We start from the raw sequence: 20,990 nt of genomic DNA on the forward strand, positions 1-20,990 counted from the left end.
CCTGACTTCAAACCTCTTCTTCCATGTGCATATGCATGCACCCATATGTGTATACGCACCTTTACATGTGTGCACTCACAGCACATACAAACACATACCACATACAAAATAAGGTAACAGTTCCCAAGGAAGACACCTGACATTGACCTTTGACTACCATATTTACACATGTTCACACACACACGAATTCAAATTTTGTAATAGTAGATCTAACATTGTGTCTTAGCCCTTGGGGGGGGGTGGACAAAAAGCAAAGCCAATTTCCATCAACAACATGGGTAAACAAATTATGGAATATTCATGCCATGGAGTATTGTTCAATTATAAGAAGAATGAATAACTCATAGACATGGCCACACAAATGCCGCCCATGTATGTTGAGCCAGATAACCCAGACTTTCATGTAGTGGTGTGATTCGTTCCTATTAAGTTCAAGCATAGGCTGAAGTATTCCATGGCGTTCAGAACAGTGAGTACTCTAGTTAGGTTTCTGTTGATAATGATAGAAGACTGCAAACAAAAGCAACTTGGGGAAGAAAGGTTATTACAGCTTACATTTATAGTCTACCATGCAGGAAAGTCAGGGCAGGAACCCAAGGCAGGAAATGAAACAGGAAGAACCCCGCTAACTGGCTTACTACAAGTCAGCTTTCAGTCAGCTTTCTTATGACATCCAGGATCACCTCCCCAGGTGTGACTCCTCCCACATTGAGCTGGGACCTCTCATGGGTTGGCAATGAAGAAAATGCCCTATGCCTCCAGGCAACCCGGTGAAGACACCTTCTCAGTCTCTCCAGATAACTCCAGCTGGTATCAAGTTGATAGACAGCTAACCAGGACAGTGAGTATGAGGGCAGGAAAGTAATATCTGCATTGTGCAGTGTACAAGAGGGAAATGCAGTCTTGATAGATATTGAACCCTGATTAGTAAACATTTTTGCAGAAGTTTGGGCTAGTAGTTTTGTTATATATGCCTCTTGCTATTGGAGAAAGTAGCTATAAATATGAAAATGAGGAAAGAGTCTGGCTGGAACTTGTATCTTTTGTTATCCCCACTGTAATCTAATTAAAAAAAAAATCCCAGTATTCAGGAACACTTTAGATAAATGAGCATTTATCATAAAATAGATCAGAACCTTGGTAGCTGTATCTTTTGAAAACTGTTATTTTCATTTAGTATTATTCAAGGACCACATCTTAGGTATTTAATAGGATTTACTTTGAAATTCCCAAAGAATGTCTTAAAAATATTCATTCCTATTAAAATAAATTGTAGTTTTCAAAACACTCATAAAATGGAGAAATTCTCTGTCAACATTGGCATAGTCCTCAGTGAGGCCTGCATTGTCTTGCTGTTTCCACTTAAGCATCTTAGCTATTGGTCTGTTTCTATAGAGCAAGGGCAGACCCTGGAAAAGTAATTTTTTTTTCCTTTGTGGAAACTTCTTTATCTGGCAGAAAATGGTAAGTCATCAAACTGCAACAGAAAGCAGCTTTTTAACTCTCAGTCAGTTTGATCAATATTATACATCCATCAAATGAAGGATCTGGAGTGATAACCTCAAAAACCCCTGCTAGGCAACTAGGTATTGATTCTGTGTTTGGCCTGATGGATGGAGGCCCAAAGGCAACAGGTGACAGCACAGAGTGGGGACCTGGCCACCTGCCCTTTTCTGCTGCACCAGCCAGGATGTGGCTGGAAAGCACTACTGTAGGGGTTTCTGAAAATGCAGCTCCTTCCTGTCACAGTCAGTCAGAGTCTGATCCTGGCTGGGAAACGGCTCCTCCTAGTCTTTCCTTGGGATTTTTGGGAAGCCTCAGAAAACAACTTAACGCTGAAACTTAATTACATTTATTCTGATGAGTTGAGTCCAGTATGATTGGAAATGTTTTGAGGTTAGTGTTAGTAATTTATACCAAGAATAGGTATCTCAATAGTATGAATGAAGTGTGGGAAGGTCTTAATTTATCTTTCAGATTAATGTCTTTTCAGAAGCTTTAGAAGCATTGATCCATGTTAAACTAATAAGTATGCTAATTACAGTTGAATCATTTCAATTCATTAGGCCAATTCAGCAGACTTCTTGTTAGCTGTGCCACCCGAGTGGTTAAGAACGATAATAGGTGTTGGTTAAGGACCCTGGTCATCATCTGGCAAATGACTGGGATAACCTCAAGCAACAGCTCTTCCTGGTGGCATCCTTTTCCTTCACTTCCCTCCCCCACTCAATGTTCAAGGCCTCAGTACCTTTGAGGGAGTTCCTTGGCACATTGTCTTAAGAAAGTCAAGGAAATGAGCTGAGCTTTATTATGTCAAAATGATTTATTTAGGTCTCTTGCCCAACTAGACTGTAGCTTTTTGTAAGTAAGAGCTTATGTACAACTTAATTATAATTAGTGATAACTATATATAACATGCCATTTTAGCTAATTCAGAGCCTTTACAATCTCACAAGGAAACTGTAGGTTGCTGTGAAGAAAAAGTTAAATCTTAACTTAAGTTGCGTCCCGAAAGCATAAGACAATGATTGAAAACACTGACCAACAAATAGTAGTGAAACAACGGGTGCTTGATTTCTTCTTAATTGCTAATGAGCAAGCTTTCATGAGGAATACCTGCTATCAGAGGAGAGCAGACTTATGGATACGCATCTTTCTAGTTGTCCCTCAGGTTGTGTGGTCTCACCAAGAGTGCCAGAGGAAAATAATTAGGAGGGTAACTTCTCCTTAACAAGGATTCAGCAGAGACATAGACAACATCTACGTAGCAGTTGTGAGTTGCATGTCTCTGGATGCATTTGGATTGTTAGGCTAGCATCCTTCCACTGAGTGGATTACATGAGCACTGAGGTCTGCAGAGGGAGCATGCCCTTCCTTAACCCATCATCTGAGTATGCAGCGTCACCCAAGAAGTAATGAGAACATTGCTGGCTTGTATGTTCCACTACATAAATCAGTCTCCAGCTTCGTTACTCAGAGTCTGCTCTTCACCATGCAGAGAGAAAGAGCCACATAATCAAAAGTTACACAACAAACTTATAGCCACAGCTGGATGCTGGGAAATCTATCCTTCCTGTCAGAGACATTGTGAAGAAACAAATCTAGGTAAACAAAGAACAAGAACACAATTCACAACCTCTCCACCCGCTAGAGGATGTAATTTGGCCAAGTGTCATATATTTACTTGAGTTATTGAGAAGAGAATAGAACTTCTGGTGCTGTGCATATTAGTCCACAAACTGTCCAGAGGGTGTGATGTTAGAAAACTGTCTAGCTACCATTACACTGCTGATCAGGGAGAAAATTTTTTCAACATCATATATATATATTACATTGAAAATAGATTTTCCTCTTTCTAAACCAGCACTCCATAAGGAGGATCCCATGTTCAGCTCAAGTACCAAGATTGTGAATCTTTTAAAACATTAATTAATTAATTTTTTAATTTGTTCACTTTATATCCTGATTGTAGCCCCCTCCCTCATTCCTTCCGATCCCTCTCTTGTTCATGGCCTCTTCCCCCTCCCCTAGTACTTAGAAAGGGGAGCCCTCCTCCCCTGTCGTCTGACCTCAGCCTATCAAGTCTCATTTGGACTGCCCCACCAGGGGGCCACCCCACCAGGGGGAAGTGATCAACAAATGGACACCAGGGTCTATGTCAGAAGTAGCCTCTACTCACCTTATTATGGGACCCACAAGGAGACTGTGCTGTCTATATACTACATCTGAGCAGAGGATCTAGGTCCTTGGTTGGTGCATCAGTCTCTGCAGCTTCTCCCTCCCCTTGCTCAGAGTTGTTGGCTCCATTAGTCTCCTTGTGGAGCTCCTGTCCCCTCCAGGTCATTCTGTCTCCTAAGCCTTCCATAGGACTTGCTGCACTCCACCCCGAAGTTTAGCTGTGAGTCTCAGCATCTGCTTCCATCCCCTGCGCAATGGAGTCTTTCAGAGCATCTCTATGGTGGGCTCCTGTCCTATTCCTTCTCTTCAACTGTTTCTGGTGTCTATTCTATTTGTCCTTCTGAATAAGAATTAAGCATCCTCCCTAGGGTCCTCCTTGTTATTTAGCTTCTTTAGGTCTATGTATTGTAGTGTGGTTATCTTCTATTTTGTGGCTAATATTTGCTTATAAGTGAGTATATACCATGTGTGTCTTTCTGGGTCTGGATTACCTCTCTCAGGATGATCATTTCTAGTTCCATCCATTTGCCTACAAATTTCCTTGTTTTTAAAAGCTGAATAGTATTCCATTGTGTAAATGTACCACAGTTTCTTTGTCCATTCTTTGGTTGAGGGTCAGCTAGGTTGTTACCAGATACTGCCTATTATGAATAAAGCTGCAAATGTCCTTGTATGCTGGAGCATCTTTCAGGTCTATGCCCAGGAGTGGAATAGTTAGGTTTTGAGGTAAAACTATTCCCAACTTTCTGAGAAAGCACCAGATTGATTTCCAAAGTTGTACAAGTTTGCACTCCCACCAGCAATGGAGGAGTGTTCCTCTTTCTACACATCCTCACCATCATGTGCTGTCACTTGAGTTATTGATTTAAGCCATTCTGATAAGTGTAAGATGGAATCTCAGAGTTGTTTTGATTTGCATTTCCCTGATGACTAGAGATCTTTAAATGTTTCTCAGCCATTGGATATTCCTCTGTGAGAATTCTATTTTTAGTTCCATACTGAAATTGGATTATTTGGTTTGGTGGTGTTTAATTTCTTGAGTTCTTTATATATTTTGGATATTATCCCTCTGTCAAATGTAAGGCTAGTGAAGATCTTTTCCTAGTCTGCAGACTGTTGTTCTGTTCTGTTGACAGTGTCCTTTGCCTTACAGAAGCTTTTCAGTTTCATGTGGCCTCATTTAGTAATTGTTGACTTTAGTCCCAGAGCTGTTGGTGTTCTGTTCAGGAAGTTGTCTCCTGTGCCAACAAGCTCAAGGCTTTTCCCCATTTTTTTTTTCTAATAGATTTAGTGTATCTCGTTTTATGTTGAGATCTTTAATCCACTTGGATTTATAGTTTTGTGCAGGGTGATAAATAAGGGTCTATTTGCATTTTTCTATATCTAGTTAGAATAGCACCATTTGTTGAAGATGCTATCTTTTTTCCATTGTATGGATTTGGCTTCTTTGTCAAATACCAAGTGTCCATAGGTGTGTGGGTTTATTTCAAAGTCTCCAATTTTATCCCATTGATAAGGTTGTGAAGCTGGCTGAGTTTGAGTCTGGCATCTCCCAAGATGCTGCTTGAGCTGGAGATGAATGCAGATCCGAAGGCACAGCTGAGGGAAATCAACAACACAGCGGCCATGGAAACTGAAGATGGTGGTGCTGGAAAAGCCATCATAAGTATCAGTTCTTCAGCTGAAATCTTTTCAGAAAATCCAGGTCCGGTTAGTTTGTGAATTGGGGAGAAAATTTAGTAGAAAGCATGTAAGCATAAAGCCTTATGAAAAACAAGCAAAAGTGCTCCAAAGTTGCATCCTGACAGCAGAACAAGATACCATCCTTGAAGACTCAGTCTTCCCAAGTGAAATTGTGGGAAAGCGAATCAGTATAACACTTCATAGCAGCCAGCTCATAAAGGTTCATTTAGACAAAGCACAACAGAAAAACGTGAAGCAGAGGGGTGAAACTTTTTCTGGTGTGTATAAGAAGCTCACGGACAAGGATGTTGAATTTGAATTCCCAGGAAAATGACTGAAAAAAATGTCATTCATAGTAAGTAAGTAAGTAAGTAAGTAAATAAATAAATGTATCCTTCTCTTACATGATATATCTTGACCATCACTTCTGCCAGCTCCTCCCATCTTCCTTTTCCCCTACCCACTCCCTCTGTTTTCCTTCAGAAAAGAGCAGGCCTCCAAGAGACAAGCAAACATGACAAAACAAAATACAAGGCAAGGTAAAAACCCTAATATTGAAAGCTGGACAAGACAAACCAACATGAGGAAAAGAGAGTCCTAGGAGGGAAAGTGTCAGAGACACACCTGCTCACACGGTTAGGAGTCCCACAAAACCACCAAGCTCACAGCCACAACATACAGGCTGAGGACTCGGTGCAGACCCCTGCAGGTCCTGTACATGCCACTTCAGTGTCTGTGAGCCCATGTGCACCCTGCTTGTTGATTCAGTGGGCCATGTTCTCCTAGTGTCCTCCATCCCCTCTTGGCTCCTACAATCTGTTTTCCTTCTCTTCTGCAGTGTTCTCCAAGCTCTGAGGCATGGGGCCTGATGGAGACCTCCAATTTAGACTCTCTACATAATGTCTGATGGTGGGTTTCTGTACCGACATCCATGTGCTGCTGGACAAAGCCTCTCTGATGTCTACTGGACAAGGTACCAATCTATGAGTACAGCAGACTATTATTTCTAGTTTATCACTGTGAAAAAATTATTGAGGGAAATAATTTAGTGGAGGGAAGTTTTATTTAGGGTCATGGTTTCAGATGTCTCAGTCCCTGGTCACTTCCCTTTACTGCCTTCTCAGGCCCATGACAAGGCAAAAATATGAGTGGAAAGCTGTTAAAGATATGATGGTCAGAGCTGTGTGTGTATGGCAGGGGTGGGAGGTGGGGGTGTGGGGGCAGTGAAGGGCATGGAGAGTCTCAGTGTAGATGACTAGGGGCAAGGTACAACCTTTTATGGGTGTGTCTTCAATGACCCAGTTCCAGTATAGATGGCTGTAAGCCAAGTTGCTGGGAATTGAACTGAAGAGCAGACAGTGCTCTAACCTCTGAGCTATCTCTTCAACCCCCTACCAGTCTGATTTTTCATTTGACGGTCCCTCTTCCCAGGTGACTCTAGTTTGTGTCAAGTTGACAATAAACACTAGGACATACTTCATGTACTAACCATAAGAACCTTCACTTCTTTTTTAAAAATATATTTTATTAATTTATTCATATTACATCTCAGTTGTTATCCATCCCTTATATCCTCCCATTCCTCCCTCCCTCCCATTTTCCCTTACTCCTCTCCCCTATGACTGTGACTGAGAGGGACCTCCTCCCCCTGTATATGCTCATAGGGTATCAAGTCTCTTCTTGGTAGCCTGCTATCCTCTGAGTGCCACCAGGCCTCCCCATCCAGGGGACGTGGTCAAATATAGGGCACCAGAGTTCCTGTGAAAGTCAGTCTTCACTCTCCACTCAACTGTGAGGAATGTCCTGTCCATTGGGTAGATCGGGGTAGGGGTTCGAAGTTTACTGCATGCATTGTCCTTGGCTGGTGCCATAGTTTGAGCAGGACCCCTGGGCCCAGATCTGCCTGTCATAGAACCTTCACTTCTAAGTCAGAGGCTTATCTTGAAAAGAGAAGGGAATTTTGCAGTTCACTGTTGCCCCTGTCTATCACTAACACGGAGTCAGTAGAATGAAGCAGAAGAGAGGGATGTGTGCGCATGGACAGCAGTGATAGCTCAAAGTATCTTCCGCATTCTAAGATTTTTGTTACATCAGAGAGGGAAATATTTCTTCAGAGACAGTGGAGGATACAAGTGTACTGAAGTGGGGACAGATGTATAACTTTGTGTACCTGTGCCTACACCTGTGCCTACTTCATGGCCTGAGAGGAAGTGAGGTGCACATGCCAGAGAGTGAGAAAACATAAAACAACAGAGAATGAGTGATAACAGAGGAGGAAGTTGTGGAGAGTGGAGATTAGGTGATGCCCTGAGGGGAAAGCCACAATGGCTTTCACAACTGTTGTGCATCAGTAAGTTCACCTCTGTGCAGGCACCTGCACAGACTCCAGCTATCATTTCCTGTTCTGTAAAGGTTTGGATAATGGTTATGGATATTGGTTCCACTGGTGGTATGGAATGGGAATGAATGGTTGACTTGCTGTTCCCCATGTTCCCATTAAACCAACACTGCAGGAGACCATCATCTGGGCCTCAGCAGAGGAGACTAAAAAGAACAATGGAGTCACTCATGCTAAAGTTCTATATCACAATCCCTTTTGATATCTGCATTAGCACTCATCTTTCTAAGTAAATTTGAGATATTGTACGCTGTGGTGTGCTCAGTATTTAGCTCTTGAGTGTAACAACGGCAAGCCATTGGCTCCCTTTGGTTCTTTTTCTCCGTGCACTAGTCTCCAGGGACACACTCACTGAAGTGGATTCCAGGCTCACTGTTAGATATGTATCAATGGCTTCTTTATAAGTATTTATAACACTTATTTCATGGGAAAATGAATTCTGAGTCTTTCCAACAAACTTCTACATAATATCATCTTACATTGCTGCTTTAAAATTAGAACATTATTTTTTGTATTTATGTTGGTGCTATGTAAATTTGTTTTCCTGAATGTATACATACTACATTTCTTAATCTTCTTAGGAATCTGTTTTGTGTTCTTAGCTTTGGAGAGCTATGCTGTTATGCCCGGAGTGCAGGATTTCTGCTCCCCTTCTGTTCCCAGGATGTTGTCAACCTGCAGAGAGCATTAACAAAGGCATTGAGCTCCATTCTGTTGCTTGGGTGGAGCATGGGAGGGAGGTCTTTTTCTAGAACATTCCTGTGGGCGGAAGGGGTAGGAAGCGTTGTCAAAGCCGAGGAGCAGGACACAGCTGCTTCTGAGAGCTCACTGAGGAGTTGGGAGGTGTCTTGTGGGTTGCTGTCTGTCCTCTCTCAGGTGAAGCCACCGGTTAAATAGCTTCCTAATGGAGTTCTCTGGAGGAGTAGAGATTGGATTTTTTCACTGGAGCTAGTTGCTAACTCTCAGATACTTTCAAAAGCCAGCCATGCTGCCAGCAAATGTGTCCAGAAAGATTGAAAGGAGAAAGGCACCAATGATTCTGACTCCTCCCCCATTCCTCTTTCCTTCCCTCCCTCTCCCTCCCTCAGGACCACCCCCACTTAAAAAATAAGCAAGCAAACAAACAAACAAAACCCTCTCATTTCTAAAGTGATTTTTAAAACATTTTTTTTTTTTGAAGATGGAGTTCATGTAGACCAGATTGGCCTTAAAATCACTACATAGCCAAGGGTGATTGTGAGGTACTGATCCTCCTACTTCCTGGGTGCTGAGATTATAAGTGTGTGTGCCACACACTCAGCTCATCCTGGGCATCAAACCCGGGGCTTCTTGAGTACTAGGCAAGCACTCTACCAACCGAAAGCTTCCCCCTAAAGCTTCCTTCCTTCCTTCCTTCTTTCTTTCTTTTTTTCTTTCTTTCTTTCCTTCCTTCCTTCCTTCCTTCCTTCCTTCCTTCCTTCCTTCCTTCCTTCCTTTCAAGAACCAGAGCATTCTCTTTAAGGGAACACACACACACACACACACACACACACACACACACACACACACAAGTCCTAGAGAACTTGACTTTGTCTGTGTGTGTGTGTGTGTGTGTGTGTGTGTGTGTGTGTGTGTGTGTGTGTATGTATGTCTTTGTCCACTGTCTTCGAAACCAAAAGCAACCAAACAACTACTAAAGAAGATGCTAAGGAAAAGGCACCCTTTATTCTGCAGGGGGCAATGTAAATGACTGTAGCTGTTAGGGAAATGAGTGTGGAGGTTCCTCAGAAAACTAAAAATAGAATGACTATTTGATCCAGCTGTACCGCTCCTGGGAATATACCCAAACAACTATTAAGTCAGCATACCACAGAGATTCTTGCAAATTCATGTTTATTTTGCCTGCATTCACAACAGCCAAGCTAGGTGCCCATCAGCAAATGAACAGATAAGGACGATGTTTTTTATACACACACACACACACACACACACACACACACACACACACACACACACGCACACAGTGGAGTTTTATTCTGTCATCAAGAGGAACAAAATGCTGCCATTTGTTAGAAAATGGATATACCTGAGATCATTTTTAAGCAAAATAGATCCAGAAAGGCAACTAACAAGTTGGGCATGGTGGCACATGCCTTTAATCCCAGCACTTGGGAGGCAGAGGCAGGTAGATCACTGTGAGTTCAAGGCCAGCCTGGTCTACAAAGTGAGTTATGACAGCCAAGGCTACACAGAAACCCTGTCTCAAAAAACCAAACCAAACCAAACAAACCAAAAAAAAATCAGAAAGGCACCTAACATTTTTCCCCCTGTGGAACCTAGGTATATGTACACAGATACAGACACAGACACAGACACAGACACACACACACACACACACACACACACACACCATGAAAGTTGAAGGAGGACTATATAGGAAGAAGAAGGGAATAAACAAGGGGGAAGGAGAACAAGAGAGGACAATGGAAATAAGTATGGTCAAAGTACATGATATTTTTGAACATGAATGTCACTATTGAACCTATTTCTTTGGACAATAAATAAATACTTAACAAAAATTAAAATGGGTAGGGAGGTATCTCAGTAGTACAGTTCCTAACTAGCTTATTAAAGATGCCAGGTTCAATCTCCAGTATCACCACAGTGGTGTGTACACGCAATGATAACACTGTGGTGAGCAGGAGGGTCAGGAGCTCAAGGGTAACCTGGGTTACCTGAGGTCCTGTCTCAAAAGTACCCCTACCCTGTCCCTGCCCCCTATTGCTGTTTTTCCTTCTGTCCAAACATTATCAGTCAGGGGCCGTTGTCTCTAAACAGGAGTGATGATTGAGAACTTGGCTGGACTAGAGCCAGGCCCCAGCTAGCCATATTCTGTGACTGAAGAGAGACCTGGGTACCACGTCTGATGGTTCAGACTGTCCTTTTACATCCACTAAGGTGCAACAAGTTGGAGTGGAAGCAAACATGTTCCCCTGTCTGAATAAGAATGTCAGCCAAGCATAGCAGTGCACACCTTTAATCCCAGCACTTGGAAGGAGGCAGGTGATCTCTGTGAGTTCAAGGCCAGTCTGGTCTGAGTTTCAGGACAGCAAGATATACACAGAGAAATCCTGTCTCAAACAACAACAACAACAACAACAACAACAACAACAATGAGAGAGAGAGAGAGAGAGAGAGAGACAGAGAGAGAGAGAGAGAGAGAGACAGAGAGAGAGAGAGAGAGAGAGAGAGAGAGAGAGAGAGAGAGAGAGAGAGAGAGAGAGAGAGAAGTCTCCCATAGGCTCATGTATTTGAACACTTGGTCCTCACATGGTGGTAGGTACTATTTGGGAGGGTTATGGACATTTTAAGAGTTGGATGAAGTCTGTTGCTGTGGGAGGCTTTGAAGTTTCATAGCCTGGCCTTACTTCCTGTTTTCTTTCTAATGCAGACTGCTCTCATGTCCCTGCTCCATGATAGACTGAATCCCCATTGGAACTATGAGCCAAACTTTCTCTCTGTCAGGACGTTTTTAGCACAGCAGCAGAAATGTAACTGGTGCAGTTGTGCACAAATGGCATGAGAATGTGCAAGGGAACCACCAGGCACCCGAGGAAAAGGCCCAGTGAAAGTAGCAACAAGCATAATGAGCCTGCACATAAGAGTAAAAAGTTAATAAAAATTATTGGAGAAGCAATTTGAAGAGCCCCTCCCCCAACAGCCATTCTTGGTTTCTGAAGTTACTCCAGATTATATACTCACACTGGGGGCTAGGAGCCACAGATAAGAGAGACCATGTGGTGTGTGTCTTTCTGGGTTTAGGTTACCTTGGTATTATCTTTTCTAGTTCCATCCTGTAAATGTCCTGATTTCACTTTTCTTTATGATGAATAATGTTCCACAGTGTATATGTGTTATATAAAATATGGTTATTAATATTTATTATTAACACATATATAATTATTTCTATTATTTAAACCACTATCATAAAAATAAAAGACACAGATACCTGTTAGTTTTTAAATATGCCTATATATTGGAACTGAGCCGAAACTAACCTCCTAAACTATCTTTTACCTCTCAGCCCTTCATCCCATGCCATTTGCTTTAATAGTTCCTATCTGTAGTACCTCTCATCCAAATTTTTAAGTACTTGCACATGTTTTTATCTGGGTTGCTTCTCTTCATTTGCTCAGAGCAAGCCCCTTCTAGCAACATGGTTCTTTGTGGGGAGGGCAGGGTAGTCTTGGCTGTCCTGCATTCACTTTGTAGACCAGGTTGGCCTCAAACTCACAGAGACCCATCTGCCTCTGCCTCCCTGAATGCTGGGCTTACAGATATGCGCCACCACGCCTGGCTTACATGGTTCTTATTCACTCTAACCCATGGCAATCCCCTTTCTTCTCCTCCTCTCCTGTTTCTTTCCTGTCTACTTTCAAGCCCATGAACCTTAGCTTTACTCCCTGCTCAGCCCAGTGTCAGCACTTTATTGGCCAATCAGGGATTGCTTTGGAGGCAAGGTTACACAAATGTCATTTTGGTTACGTGAGGGTTTGCTCATAGAACAGTAAGAATCTTGAGGGGCAAGCAATTAAGATCCAAATACATGGTACCCTAGAGCAACCACCACATATACATATCACATTTTCATTATCCATTTATCAGTCAAAGGAAATTTAGGTTGTCTCCACTTCCTGGCTATTGTAAATAAAGCAACAATGAACATGGCTAAGCAATCTGTGGAGCAGGATGCTGAGTCTTTTCAATATTCTTCACAGAAATAGAAAAAAATCCATCCTAAAATTCTGTGGAACCACAAAAGATTCTGAATAACCAAAGCAATATGTAGGAAAAAATAATAGAGGGATGATAGAGGGATTATCATACCATATTTCAAGCTGTATTATAAAGCTATAGTAATAAAAACAGCATGATACTGGCACAAAACCAGAAACCCCAAATCAATGGGGCAAAGAAGACTCAAACATGAGTGTGTGTAACCACAAACATTTGATATTTGGCAAAGATGTAAAAAAAAAAATACACACTAGAAAAAAGAATCTTCAATAAATGGTGCTGGGAGAACTGGATGTCCACGTGTAGAAGAGTGAAATTAGACCTGTTATCTATAACACTGCACAAAAATCAACTCCAAATGGAGCAAAGGGTTGCAGGATATTTGATCCCATTATGAACCCCGGGATTGTGAACTGTAAAACCTGCTCAGGAGGTGGAGCTATTGCCTCATGGCCATCTTGGCTGAGGGCAATCACAGAACTAGCTACCATCTTTGCTATGGGGAAAATCATAGTTAAGGAGTGGAGATATTTATTTGTCTCTGTTAAGGGCAATCAGGTGACTAGTCATTATCTTCACTAAGGGCTCTCAGCTCTGTTCAAATCCATGCTAAACTCCAAATACAGCTTTTGTGTTTTACAATGGGTACTTAATCTTGATTTTTTTACATTTTCAATGTTATATTTTTTACCCTGATTGAAAATATTTTTATTTCTAACTTATGTCCTTACTAATTCCCAGACAAATAAATAAATGCTGTTCCTCCTGTCACCCATTCCGCTGGATTTAACTACAGGCTTCTTGGTTAATGGGTTTTATATGGTTTTTCATTGCTCTATAATGTTTTGCTGTATTAACATTCATTTGTTCTCCATGTTAAAACCTAAATCACTGCCTTATAAATATATTTAGCCTTATTTTTTACATATGATGTTATTAATCAAAAATTGTTCTACTTTCTTTTTATGGGCTGTGTTTAAAAATTCTAAGATTCCAACTTAACAGGGAAAAAAACTAAAGTCTTAGTATTTAATGATTAAGATAAACTATGAACAAATTTTGTCTATCTAAATATTCTTAAGATAGACTGTGGTCTCATTGCCATCTTAACTAAAAGGCTGAGGATGTTTCCTAAACCCCCTTATAGGAACTGGTAAAAATAGTTTTAAAATCTTCCCAACAGGCTCAGCAACAACAGAAAACTATGCTTCCAGCCTTTACCACTGCCCTGAGGCAGGGAAATAGAGATCTGCAATGACCCCACCCCTCCACCCCTGGGTCCAGCCTGTTTCAGATGCAGCCAGAAGGGGACACTGGTCCCACAGCCTTGCTTGTCGCCAGACTGGCCTCTAGATGCCAAAATGCTCACATGCAGGCTTGTCCTCTGTGTTCATTGAGCAGGGAGTTGTTCAGTTTCTACATGTGTGTAAGCTTTTTGTTATTTTTGTTGTTGTTGAGCTCTAGTGAAGAAAAACAGGTTAATTCACTTCTCTTGTATTGGTTGAGGTTTGCTTTGCGACTGACTATATGGTTGATTTTGGAGAAGGTTCCGTGAGGTGCTGAGAAGAAGGTATATTCTTTTGTGTTTGGGTGAAAAGTTTTGTAGATATCTATTAGGTCTGTTTGATTCATGGCCTCTGTTAGTTTCATTATTTTTCTATTTATTTATCAATATGTGGGGATCAATGTGTGATTTAAGCTTTAATAATGTTTCCTTTACAAATGCAGGTGTTCTTGTGTTTGGGGCATATATACTCAGAATTGATATATCTTCTTGGTGGAATTTCCTTTGATGAGAATGAAGTGTCCATCCCCATCTCTTTGATTAATTTTGCTTTAAAGTCTATTTTATTAGATATTAGGATGGCAACTCCAGCTTGCTTCTTGGGTCTGTTTGCTTGGAAAAAAATTCCAGCTCTTTACTTTGAGGTAATGTCTATATTTGTTGCTGAGGTATGTTTCTTGTATGCATCAGAATGTTGTGTCCTTTTTATACATCCATTCTGATTGTCTGTGTCTTTTTATAGGAAAGTTGAGTTCACTGATGTAGATTAGACATTAGTGACCAATGATTGTTTCTTTTATTGTGGTGTTGGTGATGATAGTTTTTGTGTTATTATCTTCTATTGCCTTTGCTCTTGTGAAGTTATCTATATCCTGTGTTTTCTTGGTTGTAGTTGACCGTGTTGGGTTGGAATTTTCTTTCAAGTATCTTCTGAAGGGCTGGGTTAGTACATAGATATTATTTAAATTTGGTTTTGTCATGGAATGTCTTGTTTTCTCCATCTATGGTGATTGAAAGCTTTGCTGGGTATAGTAGTCTGAGCTGATTCTGTGGTCTTAGTGTCTGTATGACATCTTCTCAGGTCCTTCTGGATTTCATAGTCTCTGCTGAGAAGTCAGTGTGACTTTGATAGGTTTTTCAGTTACTTGGCCTTTTCCCTTGCTGCTTTTAATATTTTTTTCTTTGTTCCATAGATTTAGTGTTTTGATTATTATGTGGCTGGAGGAATTTCTTTTCTTTCTTTCTTTCTTTTTTATTTTTATTTATTTATTTATTTATTTGGGTCTAGTCTATTTGGTGTTTTGTAGGCCTCTTGTATGTTCAAATGCATCACCTTCTTTAGATTGGAGAAATTTTCTTCTAATATTTTCTTGAAAATATCTGGTCCTTGGAGCCTGGAGTCTTCTTTTTCTTCTATTCCTATTATTCTTGTGTCTTGGTTGTTTTGTGTCAGGATTTTTTTTTATTTAATGTTTTATTTGACAGATATATCAATTTTTTCTATTGTGTCTTCTGTGCCTGAGATTTTCTCCTCCATCTCTTGTATTCTGTTGGTGATGCTTACCTCTGAGTTCCTGTTGACTAAATTTTTTCATCGCCAGGATTTTCTTCGTTTGTATTTTCTTTATTGACTCTATTTCCATTTTCAGGCCTTGAATCATTTTATTCATTTCCTTCACCTGATTGTATTTTTCTGTATGTCTTTGATGGCCTCTATTTGTTTGACTGTATTTTCCTGTGGTATTTTGTTTCCTCTTTAAAGGCCTCTATTTATTTAATTATCTTTTCCTGTATTTCTTTGAAGGACTTATTCATTTCCTCTTTAAATGCCTCTAACAATTTCATAAGCATAGATTTAATGTCATTTTCTTGTGTTTCCATTGCTTTGGAATATCCAGTGTTTTGGGGGGGAGGGATTCTGATGGAGCCATATTGCCTTGGTTTTTGTTGATTGTGTTCTTACACTGGTCTTTAGTCATCTGGTTGTCATAGCAATGGCTGGTTGTTCACAGAACCTACAGGGTTTCTCAGGCCTTTGTGATCCAGTGAAGTCTTGCTGGTCACCTCAAGTCAGCTAGTGAATCTGTACTAAAGGCCAGATCTACATGTCTCTGAATTCTGGAGTCCTCTTCAGGGTGGCAGGAAAGAGCAGAGGAGCCACAGAGCACTGGAACACTGTACTCCAGGCAGTTACATAGCTGAGCCCTGCCATCTTGGACCCTGGGGCCCTGTATGCTCCAATTGTTCAGTCAATGTCCCCTGGGGGATCAGTGGGACCATGGATTGGAGGTTGGGGTGCTGCCTCCAGTATCCTGGCACTGCTCTTGGGGAAGCAGGAGGAAGCAAGTATGGTTGCTGGAGCAGAGTGCCCCTGGAACTGTGCTGGGCATTGTGGGAAGCACCTGATGGGCTGAAAACACTGGGCAGGGTGGAAGCACTGGAGGTGTGGGAAGTCCCAGCTCCCAGAATATCCCCTCTCATTCAGAAAACACCAATGTTAATGTTTTGGTGTCATCCACAAACTGAGGAAGCAGTAGCAGCCTGTGTAGAGTCATGGTATGGCCTTGTGGGATGTTGTCTTGGCAAACATTGGCAGAGCTGATGGTGAGCTCCTGTCCTGTTTGCAAATGTTCCTTAGCAGGTAGCCAAGTCCCTGGCTCTGGCAGAGGCTCTACCCTGTTGGTTCTACATGTCAGTGCATGGGTTGGGGGATGGGTGGTGCAGTGTAGAATTTGCAGGCCTTGAAATGTGATTGCAGTGCATATTGACTGAGTCTCCATCTTACAGGGTTTTGAGAATTCATGAAATGTAGTGCATTGAAAGGCATGATGGGAATGATGTGTCAGAGAGGCCAGTGTCCGTCAGAGGCCAGTATGGCTAGAACAACATTTACAGGACTGAGGGAGGCAAGTGAGCATGTGAGTGGGTGAGTATAGACAAAGAGGCTGAGGGAGATTCCACAGCATGTAATCTGGTGACCGTGAAGATGGGACACACAGGCACACATGGATGAGTTTGTGCACATACACAGGCACAAATGTACACATGTGCATACACATGCCTCTGTCCTAGTCTGACACTGTTCAAAAGGAGGAGGAGGAAGAGAGAAAGAAAGATGGGAGGGAGGAGATAGAGGTAGATGGTGTGTATGTGTGTGATCTTAGCACAAGTTCTGAAGACAGGCCACATCTTAAATTCTGAGATTTGGCAAAAAACAAAAACAAAAACAAAAACAAAAAACAAAAAACACCAAACCAAACAAAACCAACCAACCAACAACCAAACAAACAAAAAACCAACAACTGTACAGCAGCAAAGAAAATCAGATACCAGACCTGTGAGTTGTTAATCCTAAATATCTGAGCTCTAGCAAAAAGCCTTTCACCTGTCCATCCAGGCTCCAGATGCTGTATTTTCCCTGCTAGCAGTTTGCTCCTGCCACATGGGTAGTGTAGTTATGTCTGGAGGTTCAGGGCCCTGCTCAGCAGCACACCGGGATCCCTGGGTATACACAGATCAATAACCTTTCGTCCTTGTTCAAAGTAGCCTGAGTCACCTGCTGAGATGGGGATCCTTCCTCTAACTCTGGCTATGTTTGTGTGGGCTCTGAGTGCCTTTTTGCCAGCGCCTGCCCCCGCAGAGCCTGAGCCCCGCTCCCAGCTGCCATGTAGCAGGGTTGGGCAGAGTTTTCTGGCTTTGGTCCAGCCCTGCTCTGGCAGCAGGACCCCCTGCGTTTTCCTATCAGTCTCCTTCCAGAGCACACTTCACATCCTGCTGCTCACGGTGGCCTCTCTTGTGACCTCTGTGAGTGCTAGCACCTGCAGGCCCTGCTTGACAATCAGTGCTCTGTGCATTGAGACAGCTCTCTTTGTGTAAATCACAGCAGCTGCAGCAGAAGAGTCTCTGAGGTGTGTGATCAGTAGCCAGTGCACTTAGTGACCAGTGATGTCCTAGAGAGAGTGCAACACAACATTGAGCTCAGAACCATGACACAGCTGGGTGTCCCTGAATACAAAGGGATGGGGAGATGAAAGAATATCCCCTCTTTTCTACATGACATGCAAAAACCATACATCTCTAAGTGACAGGCCTTAAACAGACATCAAACCTGACAGCACCCTGGCCTTGGACTTCCAGCATCTGCCGATCCTTAGGACATTTGTTTGTCACAGTCTCATAGCTGACCCCACCCCTTCTTTTTCCTACTGTGGTGCTTTGAATAAGAATGAACCTCTACCCCCCATAGGCCCATATATTTGAATGCATAGTCACCAGGTAGTGGAACTGGAACTGCTTGAAAGAATTGGAAGGATTAGGAGGTTTTGTTTGTTATTGGAGGTGGGCTTTGCGGTTTCATAAGCCTTCAGCAGGCCTAGTCTCTCTCATCCTGCTGCCTGTGGATCAGGATGTAGCTCTCAGCCACTGCTTCAGTGTCATATGTGCTGCTGTGCTCCCCACCATGATGATAATGGACTCTGCAGTTGTAAGCAAGCCTCCAATTAAATGCTTTCTTTTAGAAGAGTGGCCTTAGTCACGGTGTCTCATCACAACAATAGAAGAGTGAATACGACAGAAGTTTGTACCAGGCATTGCATAAGAAGATATGGTTGTGTGTGAAGTTAACAAGGAGTGCTTTTATGATGGCTGTTCTTGGTTGTCAGCTTGACTACATCTGGAATTAAATAGAACCCAAGTGGCTGGTTATACCTGTGAGGATATGTTTTTTCTTACTTAAATTGTTTGAAGTGGGAAAATCTACCTTTAATCTAGATCTTTTGGAGTAGGAAGATCCATCTTTAGTCCCAGCCACACCTTCTGGTGGCAGCCTATATGAAAAACATGAAAGAAGCTTGCTAGGTCTTGTCTTTGCTATCAAGTCAATTCCTTCAGTGGCTTTAGAGCCTGCTTCTTCAGGATTCTGGTGTATACTGAAGACTATCTGAGACAGCCTTGTGGACTGAACAGTTACTGGATTCCTGGATCTTCTGTTCATAGGCAGCCATTGAAGGACAGTATGGTCTAATAACTCCCATGTATATGTATATGTATATGTATATGTATATGTATATGTATATGTGTATGTATACGTGTATGTGTATGTGTGTATTTGTATGTGTATATGATGTATATGTATATGCTCTGTTCCTCTAAAGACCCATGACTAATAGGCCCAGAAATGGGGTTTCTCAGAGTAAATAATATTCCCCACCATCAGCCCTTTGAAACTTGTGAGTTTGCTATATATCTCTTAAGGTATTGCTTTACATGTTTTATATATGTTCACTTCTCTTTGTTTCCCTCACTTACCACAAGTGCCATTAAAGTAGGTGATGTATTTGCTCCTTTGCTAAACACAGAATCTGGAGCATTACCTGTAGGAAGGGTGTCCATGAATATATGTCAGCTGCTAAGTAAAGAGATGGACAATGATAGCCAACTAAATAATCAGGGGTAGCCATATGGTTTTAAGGTGAGGAGTCTGTGGGCTGAAGGTGGTGGGTGTGCCTATAGGACATCAAGTCTTTATGTGACAGGGTGTTATAAATTCCCTACAGCCATTCTTGGGAAGATCACCTCCCCTCATCTGGCATATAAAATGTTCACCTTGGAGTATGTCTTGCCTACCCTGAGAGTGAGCTTGAAAGATGTGTCTTTGAACAAGAGTTTCAGAGAGCCAATGGGAGGCATGTGAGAAGGATCTAGAAGGGGGCTAGAAAAGGAAGCACACAGAATCATGATAAGAGGTTGGAGTCTGAGTAGAAGAAACCAATGGCAGGAAGAGCATGAGAGCTCTGAGCAGTAGGCATGGTTCATTGCCTACTCTAGGCTGTCTCCTAAACGAATTGCAGTGTGAAATCCTGTACCACCCCAGATCCCTGGCAACATCTGCCCTGAACAGTTACCCCATGTAAATGATGTTTGCTACTTTGCCCTCTGTTGTTTTTATAGGCAGAGCCCTCTGCACGCTACTCAGGGTCAGTGAGTACAGAGAGGGCACACTCTGACCTTCAGCATCAACTAGTCTCTCACCCACACAGACTTTTTTCCCACAAAGAGGATTTGCACTTACAGGAGGAAAATCACAGCCATCAACAGTAGTTACTTTTTAATATGACTTAGTAGGGAAAGAGTTAAAACCATCACTCCGAGGGGAAGATTATTACGTTTTTTCTGACCTCAGGGTGGGATCAATTGAACAGCTCTGGAGATGGGGAAGGCTTTGGCATTTTGTGATGGTTTTCCTGTCAGGAACAAGTTAGTTAGAGATGACAAGTGCAAAGGCAGCCACATTGATCAAAGGAACTAAAAATGAGAAATGGATCTTTAGCAGAGTGTAATGAGCTGCTGCAGAGGCTGCCTTAGGTCTGGGCTAACTTGGCATTCTAGGGAAAACACCAGGGCTCCAGGGTCACCTGCAGAGGACTGCACAGGAAGTCTCAGTTCTGTGGGATTCCCAGCACTGGGGGAAATGGAGACACTATAAAAGACAGGATTGAGGTTGGTTGTCTTTGGACTGTAGTTAACAAGAAGGGAAGGAACCATAAAACACAATCTAGTAAATCTAGTAGAATGCATCAATGCTAAAAGACAGTTGCGGGGGACGTGGCTGGGTGGTGATAAATTAGTTAAATAGGATGGTTTTGCACAGATTTTTGCATTACTACTAGCTCCAAGCGCTGTCTGTTGTTGAGCTGGGAGGAAAGTGATGGTAGATTGTATTCTTTTTATTTTATGTGTGTGTGTGTAGGTGCACATGAAAGCCAGAGGACAATCTCAAATGTCAGTCATCCTTGGGAACACCTCCCCTACCTCCTTTGAGACAGTGTCAGCATGGTGCTTACAATTAGGTTAGGCCAGCTGGCTAGTGGGTCCCAGAAATCTGTCTTTATCTGCCTCATTGGTGTTGGGATTACAAATGTGTGACACCCAGCATTTTATTCATGCGTTCTAGCATTGAACTTGGGTCCTCATGCTTGCAAGGCAAGCGCTTACTGACTGAGCTGTCTCCCCCAGCCCTGGTGGGACTCTGTTGAATGAGAAATTGAATTGGAACCTGAATGACTGTAGGTAACTTTCTGACATGTAGGCTTATCATAGGTGGAGGTGGCCTGATTCTGACACTCCTGAAGACAAGGTGTCCTCTGAAGATGGGGTTTGTGACCCTAATAG

The 20,990-nt window shown here is 42.2% G+C and overlaps 1 pseudogene across 1 annotated transcript; it reads left to right on the top strand.

Annotated features, from left to right (window-relative positions):
* Positions 1–736: 736 nt before the first annotated feature.
* LOC311597525 (small ribosomal subunit protein eS7-like) lies at positions 737–5,695 on the top strand (annotated as a pseudogene). The gene is made up of 2 exons: positions 737–841; positions 5,196–5,695. The product of its transcript is annotated as a small ribosomal subunit protein eS7-like (transcript).
* Positions 5,696–20,990: the final 15,295 nt, after the last annotated feature.

Source organism: Acomys minous (genome assembly GCF_964271855.1).
Source record: "Acomys minous genome assembly, chromosome: 5".
Lineage (NCBI taxonomy): Eukaryota > Metazoa > Chordata > Mammalia > Rodentia > Muridae > Acomys > Acomys minous.